The sequence below is a fragment of the Globicephala melas genome, chromosome 10, assembly GCF_963455315.2.
Source record: "Globicephala melas chromosome 10, mGloMel1.2, whole genome shotgun sequence".
Classification (NCBI taxonomy): domain Eukaryota; kingdom Metazoa; phylum Chordata; class Mammalia; order Artiodactyla; family Delphinidae; genus Globicephala; species Globicephala melas.
In genome coordinates, this window is record NC_083323.1 from 91,547,612 (window position 1) to 91,559,242 (window position 11,631).

Sequence of the window (11,631 nt, forward strand, 5' to 3'; positions counted from 1 at the left end):
AGAGAGTTTATAATCCCAATTGCCATTGGCAGTCATCTTTCAGCTACAAGGGGAACCAGGCTTAGGATGAACCTGAAGCCAAGAGGAACAGAACAGGGACAATACCTGAGACCTTAATTATGTCATTAAGCTGTACCTGGAGGCTACATTAAGAGCACTTCCTGTTGTATAAGGTGTTATGGGCCGAATTCTGTTCCCCCCAAATTCATATGTTGAAGTCCTAAACCCCAGTATCTTAGAATGTGACTGTATTTGGAGTTAGGGGCTTTAAAGAGATAATTAAGCTTAAATGAGGTCATAAGGGTAGTCCTTATGACTTGTGTCCTTACGAGAAGAGAGAGAGACATCAGAGATACATGAACAGGACACAGAGAGAAGACAGCCATCTGCACACCAAGGAGAGAGGCCTCAAGAGGAACCAAACCTGCCAACCCCTTGGTCTTGGCTTCCAGCCTCAAGAACTATCAGAAATAAACTTCTGTGGTTTTAGTCATCCAGTTTGTGGTATGTTTAAGAAGGGTTGAGCTGGGATTTTCTAATACTTGCATCATCATGTTGACACAGGATTCTCATGATCTCTGTCCCTGCTTCTTTCTGCAAGTCTACTGTATGCTGCTGTCCCACTTGCTTTCTCTGTTTCTCAGGACACAGAAGCCAGTTATTTCTGTTGCAGCCTTGGCTTTATATGGAATTTCTAGTAAAATAAATAAAAAAGACTGATTTGGGTCCATAAGTGCCCGTCCCAGAATACCAGAAGAGAAAATCAGATTGGTGCAGCCTGGGTCCATTTGGCACCCTTGCACCAATCAGCTGAGGCCTAGAGGACAGGAAACGTAGCAGCTGAACGCTGAAGAAGGGCTTAGGGAAGTAGACTGCTCGAGAAGGGGAATGGGCACGTTCTCTTACAGGAGATATGGAGGCAGGGAGGAAATGATCGGCATTGAGAGTATAGAGATCTTATTCATCATTGTATTCCTGGTGCCAAGCACGTAGAATGGACCTGAGTAAAGCTGAGTTAAGCTAAGGAATAAAAGATGTCCAATTGCAGGTATGTAGAATAAATAGGAAATCTGTCTTTGTCTAGAGACACTGATTCTCCCTGGTCTGTGTGGTGTGTAGTCCAGATACCCGTGCCAAACCCAGGTCAGAAAAACTGCTTCCCTCAGCTGCTGGGAGTGTTGGCAGCTCTCAGCTCTCAGCTGAGTCTCTCTCAGAGAATCTTCCTTGGCTAAAGAGGAAGATTTAGCCAGTCTATATTTGCCTAGTCCAAGGTCACACCTTCTTCCTAGAGACAATTCGCACACCCAAACTGGTTGATGCAGGTGTGTAAAGTCCTAACCTCATTGCTTCAATTTGGGCAATTCTGGACGACCATCCCAACTCCAGAGCTCTGTTGGATAGCCATGGTCTTTGTTTTGACTGACTCACCGTTCAACTCTTCTCTCTACACAATCTTGTTTCTTTGTTTCCCCACAGGAGTTGATTCCAAGAGCAACTCCCAGTAAAGCTCCTGCATACAAATCTCTGTCTCAGAATTTGGTTCGTGGTGAATCCAACCTATAACAGTTGGTACCAGGAGTGTCTGAGAAAGCAGACTGTAAGAAAGGACTTTGGAAATGGATCTCTCACAGCCCAAATATCAACGAGAGCCCCATTAATGCTGGTAGAAATAGTGGATAGCCCAGGGCATGCAGTAGCAGTACAATTTTAAAACCTTTCACCAGTGGTGAACTTTGTATAGCAGTGGACGGAATGTACTGTCTGTCAGGTGCAGTGTATCACTCATTTGAGAACAACAGAGGAAGCAGTAAATATAACCATTATGAAACTGGATGACTATTGCCAAGGGCCATGGAAGCTCTGTAGAGAGACAATGAAAGGGTAATTAATTATCAATTAAAGGATAAATATGAAAGCGAGAGGTCTCCTTTGTAGCATAAAAGAGACTCTCATCTGCTGGAGGCCACCAAAAAGCTGAGGATGACAAGAGTAGCGAAGTTCCAGAGAGAGTTACATTCTCAACCACAACAAGACAGGATTGGTTCCACTAACCATCACTCCCCAGTAAGCCAGTGGGGAAGTTGTGTTCTCCATCTCTGAAAACACTGCAGATCTCAGAGGGATCACTTCCACTAGGGGACACAGCAAGTGTTTCATTTCAACCACAAGCTATGGCTGTCACTCAGTTACTCATTCTCCCCAGAGATCAGCCGTCAAGGAAAGGACTCACTATCCTGGGAGAAGTTATTAACTCTGATCGTTAGGAAAGGATATATTTGGTGCCCACCGGATCCACTTGGCCTCTTTATACTCCCTTGCCCAATTTTGACTGTAAATGACAAGTAAAATAGGGGATATCTCAAAATCCTGAGAAGGGGATATTGACCAGGGTCTGAGACTCCTCAGGGATGAGGTTCTGGGTAAGCCACCTAAGGCCAGAAGAGTAAAGGGAATCTAGAAGCAGTAGTTGAGGAGAAAGATGATGAGTATTGGTTACGGTCTTGAGACTAGCTGCACAGTGGGTACTGGAGTTCATTTCAGTAATCTTTCTCTTACAAGCCTCTCCCCAACCCCTTGCCACCCAAAGGTCCTTTAAAATACTAGAGGAGCTGCTCTTAAAACTGACACGAAGCAAGTGGATCCAAGAGGCTCAGGGATAGACTGTGAATGCTGTATTGCACCACTCAGAGTCCCCCCAGCTGCAGGACTGGAGCCCTCATTCCTCCAGCCCTCATTCCTCCAGCTGCTGGGAGTGTTGTCAGCCGACAGTCTTCAGCTGAGTCTTCCTCTGGGACTTGGCCTTGGTTGAAGAGAGCCACCTTGCCCGAGGTCTTGACCTGGTCCAGGAGTAGCTCGTATCCAATGGCTGGTTGTTGTGAAGGTATAAAGGCCTGGTCTTCTCGCCCCAATTTGGAGCAACTCTGGAGTGTCATCCTGTCCCTAGAGTTCCCTTTAGGATTAGCTGAGGGCTTTGTTGTGACTGCCTGAACTTACAGCCTGATACACAGGATCTGTGACATTTGGCTGGAAACTTTGCAGTGAAGTTGAGTATGTATGTTGGTATGATGTGCTGTTTACAAGTCCCACGCCCATATTCAAGTAAGTTACTAACAAGGAGGTAGGCATTATGTAATTACATTGTTCCTAGAACTAAGTACAGGTAGCATTGGAACAATATTTTCTCTAAGACAGACTGGCTCACCAGCTATCAGCACGAGCAATCTTTAGCTAATCAGGAATTCAAAGGGAACATAAACATTTAAATGTAATGGAATTATACCTGGGTGGAGGCATAAAGGATATTTCTCTCCCCCAGTAACTCTCATAGTTTAACTTAGAGAGCTAGCATTGTTAAGATTCAATTTTCATTTCTTCAGAAAATAAATCAAATAGAATGTTTCCAAGTAGGATCCAACAGATTCTTTGTGTCAATCTGGGCTTCCCCGCTGCCTCACTCAACCCAGACATTGCTGTACCCAGAAAATATCCTTCTGTCTTAAAATTAAATTTTGTCGGAAACACTAACAGAATTTTTGCTACATACGGTCTCTTAAAAAATGGGCAAGCATTATTAAAGTGACACATTATAACGTGTAGGCTGAAGATCTGATTTTTTTCTCTCCAAACAACGAAAACAGTAAGTACCTAAATAAAAGAAGTAACATAGTTATGCATAGTGTGGTACTAATCCGGCATTTAGGCTGCAATTATAGTTCTTCTTTTTTCCAAGTTTCAAAACCACTACAATTTAAAAAAATTTTTTTCATCTTTATTAGATTATAATTGCTTTAAAATGTTGTGTTAGTTTCTGCTGTACAACAAAGTGAATCAGCTGTATGTATACTTATATCCCCTCCCTCTTGGGCCTCCCTCCCACCCTCCCCATCCCACCATCATCACAGCACCGAGCTGAGCTCCCTGTGCTATACGGCAGCTTCCCACTAGCTATCTATTGTATGCATGGTAGTGTATATGTGTCAATGCTACTCTCTCAATTCGTCTCACCCTTCCCTTCCCCCCTGTGTCCACAAGTCCATTCTCTCCGTCTGTGTCTCTATTCCTGCCCTGCCACTAGGTTCATCAGTACCATTTTTCTGGATTCCATATATATGCATTAATGTACGGTATTTGTTTTTTTCTTTCTGACTTACTTCACTCTGTATGAGAGACTCTAGGTCCATCCACATCACTACAAATGCCTCAATTTCGTTTTTTTTATGGCTGAGTAATATTCCATTGTATATACGTACCATATCTTCTTTATCATTCATCTGTCGATGGACATTTAGGTTGCTTCCATGTCCTGGCTATTGTAAATAGTGCTGCAATGAACATTGGGGTGCATGTGTCTTTTTGAATTATGTCAAAACCACTACAATATATTAGAGGAAAATTAGGCAGGAAAAAGAAAATTTCTTCTTTTCCTCAGAGGATTGAGGGAAGAGATGAGGAAAGGGGAAAATATGTGAGTAAATATGGTCAGCCGAAATTGGAGTTAATATATCTCCATATCTAGAATTACTTATTACTTACCCAGACTGCTTTGTTTTTTTTGAGGTACGCGGGCCTCTCACTGCTGTGACCTCTCCCGTTGCGGACCACAGGCTCCGGACGCACAGGCTCAGCGGTCATGGCTCACGGACCCAGCCGCTCCGCGGCATGTGGGATCTTCCCGGACCGGGGCTCAAACCCATGTCCCCCGCATCGGCAGGCAGACTCTCAACCACTGCGCCACCAGGGAAGCCCCCAGACTGCTTTTTTGATGAAGAACTCCAATAATTATCAGTATTTGGCAGCAGAGATTACAGATTGTGTGAGGTTAATATTTAATTTTCCTTAGATATGACTTCCAATGGAATGTCAATTTGTGTGTTCTTAAGAGTATTGTACTGGGCTTCCCTGGTGGCGCAGTGGTTGGGAGTCCGCCTGCCGACTCAGGGGACGCGGGTTCGTGCCCCGGTCCGGGAAGATCCCACATGCCGCGGAGCGGCTGGGCCCGTAAGGCATGGCCGCTGAGCTTGCGCGTCTGGATGACTGTGCTCTGCAACTGGAGAGGCCACAACAGTGAAAGGCCCGCGTACTGCAAAAAAAAAAAGAGTGTTGTACTGGCTCATTTCTTTGTTATAACTTTTTTTGTTTGTGGGGAAACCAGGAATTTCTCTTATTTGTTTTATTTTCATTTCTTTGCTTGGTGAATTTGATTGTGCGGCATTTGGTAATTCCATTGTTCTGTTAAAATAACAATAATAATAAGCAGATTTTTCACGATGGAAATCTTTTGAGTTCAGTGGGAGGTGTTCTTTGGGCTACTTTTTATTTAGCGGGATATTCTGAGAGCCAGCTATGATGAATACATAAATAGAGGGCTACAGGTCATGGAAATATATCAAAATCCAGTGGCTTGAGGAAAACAAAATTTAATTGGTTTAAAAATCTTTATAATGAAGTTCCAGTGGTTGATTTCAACCTGTCAGTATGGGTTGGTCAATGAAATAATTACAGAGTTTTTTTTGTGTGTTTGTTTTTGTTTTGTTTTTTTGGCCATGCCATGCAGCATGCAGGATCGTCCCTGACCAGGGATTGAACCCAAGCCCCCTGTATTGGGAGCGTGGAGTCTTAACCACTGGACCGCCAGGGAAGCCCTAATTCCAGGTTTTTTTAAATAGTAAAAGTGATTTGCATTTTTAAAGAGAGCCAACTAAACTTGGCTGCTTCATAACAACATTTTTTGCTTAGAAAACAATAATGTTTTCTTAACTTCTACTTTGTTAGCTAAGTCTTAACTAATAAACTGTTTCTGAGCTCTGTTTTTTTCTCATTCATTCTATTTCAGCTCCCTGGAATCCCAGAAATTATGGTCTTTCTCCTTTCTGTCATTTTACCCCCACAAGACGTTTGGCATTTATGAGGCCAATCTCATCAGCTCTCAAAGCTATTTGGGATTTTAAAGTCATAATCTCAGATCCTACAAGGCTGTCTGTCCTGATTCCTTAGGAGGTTGCCAGCCTTCCTCAAGACATGAAGAAATGTATCTGGCACATAGTAGATGCTACATTTAATTTTTTGAGTAATTAATAAACTCACGTGGTTTAGAAACAAAAACGTATAAAAAGATTTACAGTGAAAAGTCCCCTTCCGGTTCCCCTTCCCCAGTACCCTCATCTACTTTTCCACAATCTCCCACAGATAATTCCTATTATTAGTTTTTGTTCCTTCTAGAGTTTCCTTATGTATATTCCAGTGCCATAGAGATCAACTGAGTGATTTCCAGCTTTTAACACCCAAATTTCTTATACTCTAAATGTGGTTCATAGGACTTCCCTGGCGGTCCAGTGGATAAGACTGCACTTCCACTGCAGGGGGCATGGGTTTGATCCCCGGTTAGGGAACTAAGATCCCACATGCTGCCCAGCATGGCCAAAAGAAAATGTGTTCACCATCTCCATCTTATTATCCCCTATTTACTCTTTTTTTCAAACAGACTTTATTTTATAGAGCATTTTATGTTCACAGCAAAATTGAGCAGACGGCACAGAGGCTTCCCACATACCCACCCTGCCCAGCTGCCTACAGCACACCCTCTCCCACTATCGAAATCTCACACGAGAGGTACGTTTGTTATAAATGATGAACCACATTGACAGATTATCACCCAAAGTCCATAGTTCACATTAGGGTCCATTCTTGCTGTTGTACGTTTTATGGGTTTTGACAAATGTATAATAACGTATCCACCACTGTAGTACCATACAGAATAGTGTCAATGCCCTAATAATCCTCTGTACTCTGCCAGTTTATCCTCCCTGCCTCCCTAACCCAAGGCAACCACTCATCCTTTCAGTGTCTCCATAGTTTTGCTTTTTCCAGAATGTCATATAGTTGGAATCATACAGTGTGTAGCCTTTTCAGATCGGTGTCTCTCACTTAGTAATATACATCTAAGGTTTCTCCATGTCTTTTCATGGTTTGAAAGTTCATTTCTTTTTAACACTGAATAATATCTCATTGTCCGGCTGTACCAATTTATCCACTTACTGAAGGACACCTTGGTTGCTTCCAAGTTTTGGTGATTATGAATAAAGCTGGTTTAACATCCATGTGCCTGTTTATGTGTGGACATCAGTTTCCAACTCCTTTGGGTAAATACCAAGGAGCATGATTGCTGGATCTATGATAAGAATGTTTAATTTTGTAAGAAACAGCTAAACTGTCTTCCTTTTTGCATTCCCACCAGCAACAAATGAAAATTTCTCATTTACTTTTGAACAAACTGCAGCCACTTTTCCACTTTCACCGCCTCACCAAGCTTCTTTTATTAGGATCATTAATGGTTTCCTAGTTGCTATCAATGGGCATTTTTAGGCCTTATTTTACTTGACCTATCTGGTGACCACTCACATCCACGTATCTCTCCCACCCCTTGATCTCGGATGCTAGTCTTTCTTGGTTTCCCTTTTACCTTTTAGATAGCTCCTTCTATTCTGTCTCTTTTGTGGGTTTCTTTTGTCTCTATTTATCCCTCAGTTGTTGGTATTTTAGAAGTTTTTCCTTTACTCACTTTTTTATCTCTGCATTCTTCAAAATTTCTAACATCAATTCAGAGAGTCTTGACTGAATTTCAGATACACATTTTCAACTGCTTCTTGGTAATCTTCACTTAGATATCTCTTAGACTGCAAAAATTCAGCATATCACTTCTATTTGTGGCCACCAAAAATACGCAAATCTCTGTTCTTCATTTCCAGCCCTGGTTAATGGTCCCTACCTGCTCACATCTGAAACCTGAGACCCTCTTAGATGCCTCCTTCTTGTTTAGACCTCCACATTCAAGACAATTGATTTTACTTCCTATGAATCTTTCCAGTCTGCCCTTTCTTTGCACTGCCCCAGCCGCTGCCTTAGACCAGCCCCGCATCATTCTTTCCTTGTACTTATACAATAGCCTCCTAATTGTTCTCCTTACTTCCTGTCTCACTCTCTTCCTTTCTCTCCTCCACACCAGTGTCTGGGTGATCTTTTTACAATGTAATCCTTGATTACATTGTTCCTCTTCAATTCTCACGGCCTTGAGAAAAAGGTGAGGTCTCCAGTGTGGTGTGCAAGGTCCTTCATGATCTGACCCTGCCCATTCTTTGACCTCATTCTCAACTAAGTTCCTGAGACTTCACGTGCTTTCTCAGGCCTCCAGGGAATGTCACATCTCTGCCTTTGCCCCAGATGCCCTTCTCTTGTCTGCCTGGGCATTATCTCTAGTTGAAAGGCTCTCTTTTATTTGGGGCTTTTCCCCCTTTTACTTCAAACTCCCACTCCAGCTGAGTTAAGCGCTCCTTTCTTTCTGTACCGTAATCCCTTATAAATGTCTCTGCAACAAGTTCTGGTCGTAATATTTTGTACTTCTTTTTTATTTCTCCAAGTGGACTTTTTATGGGCATAATGATTACTTTAACACTTATAAATGGCTTTCCCATATTCCCATTTCACTTAATTTCATGACACTCCCCCCCCCTTTTTTTTTTTTTTTGTGGCCGTGCTGCGCGGCTTGCAGGATCTTAGTTCCCCGACCAGGGATTGAACCCAGGCCCACGGCAGTGAAAGCACCGAGTTCTAACCACCGGACCACAAGGGAATTCCCCATGGCACTCTTTTTGTCTTTAAATTGCGTAGAAAAGAGCCTGAGACAAGGTTGATATATTAATGCTTTATTTGGAGTGGAATCCCAGGGTAGCAAGAGTGAGGGAAGAAGGGAAGTAAAACAGGGAAGGAGGATAAGAAAGTATAAGTTGGTGTGTTATCAAGCTGGCCACTGCTTCACTAAGAGACATGGCCAGTGCTCTTCACACGGAGCATCTCCTGAGAGGTAGTATAGGTCCACTGTGCCTCAGAACAGACTGTTAGGTTTGGGAAGGAGGGGGAGTAAGGGATGCATTTGTCAGTGACTTCTTATTTCCTGCTTTTCATTGGCCAAAATCCATCCAATTATTTTAAAATTTGCCTGACTTCTAGATGGTGTTACCTGGCCCCTCTGAGTAGCTGCTGGGGATGCCCGAGGCATGGCATGTCTCACGGAGGCTGAGACAGCGGGTGGTGTGAGGAGAGGAAGCAAACAGGAGCTGGGCGGCGGCTCTCACTTGAGCAAGGAACCGAGGAGTGTGGGAGGGAGACGCAAGAGGGAGGAGCTATGGGGATGTATTATATGTATAGCTCATTCACTTTATTATACAGCAGAAACTAACACACCATTGTAAAGCAATTATACTCCAATAAAGATGTTAAAAACAAAAGCAAAAAATGAGGAGTTGGGGCAGGTTGCATCAGACCTATCTGGTACAGCACGGAAACTGGATCGAGTTCATCTGTGATGTTAGCAAAACCCGATTTTCATATTATTGATCAGGAGACTGAGATGAGAGAAACAAAGTATACTGTACAAAGTCACATAGCTATTATGGTTGAGCTCGAAGGTGTTTCAAAGTGTTTCCCCCTGTACATTTTGTGCTGCTTTGCACTAAACAAATGTACTTCTCAAGTTTCTATCTTTTCCTTTCTTATTTTTTCTCCTTCCTCCTATTTCAGTCCCCAGTTCGTAAGAGGAAGAAGCAAAGCAGTATACCCACATCTCATTTTTGGGTTATAGAAATTGTTGTTGAAGTATTCAGATAAACACCCAACATTATTTTTTGATGTGGAGGTTTAACTGCCTAGGCTTAAAAAGTTGGGCAGAAACTTTCCTTAGGATGGAACTTTTCAGTAGTGGAAGCAACAATTCTTTTCATTTACACATCCAAGCTAAATCTTTTTTGATCTCCTCAGGTGGAACAATTCTACCAAGCAAAGCAGACAGTACCACTTAACTCAGAATGTGTTTTTTGGAAGGAATAAATTTATGATGCTGATAGCAAAAAGTTTTCTCTCCTTTTCCAACTAACACCATTTTTTATACAAATATATTTTTTTTAAATGAATATTTCAGCTGGCCAGTTCTAAATATCCTTAGTCTTAAATTTATTTGGTAGTATGAAAGAAGGATATATTTTTAATTTTAACTTTGTCCTGTGTTTATTGCATTGGGTACGAAGAATAAAAAGCCATAGATTAGAGCTTTGAATAAATCACGGCCATTCTTAATTGACAGATTTTTATCCAGCTTGGAAGAAGGCGTCACTTTTTTCCTGAGGTCAAACAATATTTGCCTTCCTTTTCCATATGTTATCTCCCAGGCCTTCCAATCTAATAATGGGAAGGTTTGAACATTTATTCTCTATTATATAGACAGTATGAAAAGAAGTGGGAATGGTTTCAATGTTCAACACACAATCTGAATTTATTTTCCTTGTGCTATCTTTTCTTTCTTTCCTTTTTCTTTTCTTTCTTTTTTTAAATATTTACTTATTTATTTATTTTGGCTGCACCGGGTCTTAGCTGCGGCACGAGGGATCTTTAGTTATGGCATGCATGCAGGCTCCTTAGTTGTGGCATGCAGACTCTTAGTTGCGGTATGCGCAGAATTAGTTCCCCGACCAGGGATTGAACCCGGGCCCCCTGCATTGGGAGCGCAGAGTCTTACCCACTGGACCACCAAGGAAGTCCCTTTCTTTCCTTTTTCAAACACTGTTGACTTCTGATTTAGTCAGTAATTACAAGTCCAGCCTGGTCTGTCCAAATGAATAAAGCAGAATGGTTCAATAGTAGGAAATCACAAAAGGCAGAATTTTTAGAATGAACTACTCACTTGGTGTGATGTCCCTCTCCAAAACACTTATCTGTAACCCAAGTTCTAGAGCCCAATTTATTGCTGCAAAGGCCTCTGGAGGACAGTTTAAAGTAGACTTTACATCTTCCTTGCTCAGAACTCCTGAGAAATGGCTGGGGACTGAGGTACTGATGGTGAGGCCGGTACGCGGGCCTCTCACTGTTGTGGCCTCTCCCATTGTGGAGCACAGGCTCCGGATGCACAGGCTCAGCGGCCATGGCCCACGGGCCCAGCCGCTCCGTGGCATGTGGGATCTTCCCGGACCGGGGCACGAACCCGTGTCCCCTGCATCGGCAGGCGGACTCTCAACCACTGCGCCACCAGGGAAGCCCGGCCTATCTGATTCTTAATTACCTAGCCTGAAAGTCCTCAGGTATATAAGCAATCCATCTAGGACCAAGGTGACACTGTTGCTTTATCTCAATTAGCTCTTGGTTTATCTTGGTTAGTTCATGATTGACAAAAAGGCAGAGAAAGCACAAATTACCTCTTGCTTGAGCTGGGACATCCATCTTCAGCCCTTGGACATCAGCACTCTTGGTTCTCGGGCCTTCGGACACGGATTAAGTCTCTCCTGGTGTTCAGGCCTTTGGGTCTGAACTGGGACTACATCACTGGCTCCCTGGGGTCTTCAGTTCGCAGACAGCAGATTGTGGGACTTCTCGGCCTCCATAATTGCGTGAGCCAACCCCTCATTAAAAACCTCTTTCTGTGTATCTATATATATCTTATTGGTTTTGTTTGTCTGGAGAGCCCTGACTAATACAACATGGTAGGGAGGCTCTTATTAGAAGGAAGTTGGAGGCGGGGCAAACCTCAGGTGAACCCTATTCTAACTGAGGGCAAGAACCCATTAACCATTAGCAACAGCTGAGCAAGAC